This window comes from Heteronotia binoei, chromosome 20, assembly GCF_032191835.1.
Source record: "Heteronotia binoei isolate CCM8104 ecotype False Entrance Well chromosome 20, APGP_CSIRO_Hbin_v1, whole genome shotgun sequence".
Classification (NCBI taxonomy): domain Eukaryota; kingdom Metazoa; phylum Chordata; class Lepidosauria; order Squamata; family Gekkonidae; genus Heteronotia; species Heteronotia binoei.
The window spans coordinates 10,817,467-10,819,777 of NC_083242.1; the positions used below are offsets into that span (position 1 = coordinate 10,817,467).

Here is a 2,311-nt window from a genome sequence, read left to right on the forward strand (position 1 = left end):
CTTTACCTCCCCTCCCCCAACAAGACACCCTGTGAGGTGGGTGGGGCTGAGAGAGCTCTGACAGAAGCTGCCCTTTCAAGGACAACTCCTACGAGAGCTCTGGCTGACCCAAGGCCATTCCAGCAGCTGCAAGTGGAGGAGTGGGGAATCGAACCCGATTCTCCCAGATGAGAGTCCCCACACTTAACCACTACACCAAACTGACTCTCTAGTCAGCATGGCATAGTGGTTAAGAGCGGTGGAGTCTAATCCGGAGAACATGGCTTGATTCCCCACTCCTCCTCCCCCATGCAGCCAGCTGGGTGATCTTGGATCAGTCATAGTTCTCTCAGAGCTGTTCTGTTATGAGCAGTTCTCTCAACACCACCTACATCACAAGAATCAAACCTGGGGAATCAAACCTGGTTCTCTCAGATAAGAGAGAACTGGCCCAGCAGGAGCTCATTTGCATATTAGGCCACACCCCCTGACACCAAGCCAGCCGGAACTGCATTCCTGTTTTTTAAAAGTCCCGATTCCCAGGCAGGTCACCAAGACGGGAGGCCAAGTAGTCTTTCCAGCCTGCTTAGGCCAGGAAGGTGCCCGACTCATGTAGAGACAGTGAGGTTTCTTTACGCCTGACTCAGTGGCGGCTTCACGACTCCTGCTTCTAATTTGTATGCTCTTTTTTCCTTGTCCTGTCATGATAATGAAGGGTTGTCAAGTCGCAGCAGGCTTACAGCAACCCCTCGAGGGGTTTTGGGGACCAAAGACGTTCAGAGGCGGTTTGCTGTTGCCTGCTTCTGCGTTGCAGCCCTGGACTTCCTGGGTGGTCTCCCATCCAAGGACTAATCACCGCCGATCCTGCTAAGCTTCCAGACTCTGTCTGGTTTAAGGGCTAGTCTGGCTGCTAATCCCGGCTTCTGTACCTCAGCCTTTAGGTAGTCTGTCTCCTGGACCCTTCCAGAATTGAGGCTTTGGTGTAGTGGTGAAGCGCGCGGACTCTGATCTGGGAGAACCGGGTTTGATTCCCCCACTCCTCCACGTGCAGCTGCTGGAGTGGCCTTAGGTCAGCCAGAGCTCTGGCAGAGGTTGTCCTTGAGAGGGCAGCTGCTGTGAGAGCCCTTTCGGCCCCACCCACCTTACATGGTGCCTGTTGTGGGGGGAGAAGATATAGGAGATTGTAAGCCACTCTGATTTAGAGAGAAGGAAAGGAAAGGTCCCCTGTGCAAGCACCAGTCGTTTCCGACTCTGCGCTTTCACAACAGACTTTTTTTACGGGGGGTGGGGCGGTTTGCCATTGCCTTCCCCAGTCTTTTACACTTTCCCCCCTGCAAGCTGGGTCCTCATTTTACTGACCTCGGAAGGATGGAAGGCTGAGGGCCGCCTACCTGAATCCAGCTTCCGCCGGAATCGAACTCAGGTTGTGAGCAGAGAGCAGACCACAGTACTGCAGTACTATTGCTTTACCACTCTGCGCCACGGGGCCGCTTTAGAGAGAAGGGTGGGGTATAAATCTGCAGTCTTCTTGTTTCTCTGACATTCCATTTACATAATCCCAAATGTATTTCCTGGGAGTCCAGTAGCCAAGGGCACTGTTTCTAAATGAAAATTGGAGTAACTTCACCCCTCGCCTGGAAAGGCCTACTTTTTAGAGAACTAAGCATTCCCTTCCCTCTGAGGAAGAAATTGGATTTATACCCCGCCCTTCACTCAGAGTTTCAGAGTGGCTCACAATCTCCTTCCATTCCTCTCCCCACAACAAACACCCTGTGAGGTAGGTGGGGCTGAGAGAGCTTGTGGCTGAGGAGTGGGGTATCAATCCCAGATTAGAGTCCACTGGTCTTGGAAGATGATGATACTGGATTTATATTCTGCCCTTCACTCTGAATTTCAGAGTCTCAGAGTGGCTCACAATCTCCTTTATCTTCCTCCCCCACAAGAGACACCCTGTGAGGTAGGTGGTGCTGAGAGAGCTCTCCCAGAAGCTGTCCTTTCAAGGGCAACTCTGCGAGAGCTATGGTTGACCAAAGGCCATTCCAGCAGCTGCATGTGTAGGAGTGGGGAATCAAACCTGATTCTCCCACATAAGAGTCCACACGCTTAACCATTACGCCAAACTGGCCTGCAGGGCCCGCAGACTCAAAGAGATTGGGGGACCCTTGTCTTAGTTGCCAGAAATGTTGGCTTCCTATACCACTGAGCATCCGGCTCTCTACGCTCTTGGAGATGCAACTCCGTCAAACACCAAATCGTATCATGCAGGGGAAAAGCAGCTCAAACAAGAATGCCATCACCCCGCCCCGGTCGGCACAAAGGGAAACGACTTCCG

The 2,311-nt window shown here is 52.5% G+C and overlaps 1 protein-coding gene across 1 annotated transcript in view; it reads left to right on the forward strand.

Moving 5' to 3' along the window:
* PDAP1 (PDGFA associated protein 1) overlaps positions 1-2,311 on the forward strand; it is a 465,345-nt gene that overhangs the window by 19,261 nt on the left and 443,773 nt on the right. The gene's annotated exons all lie outside the window — the stretch shown is intronic.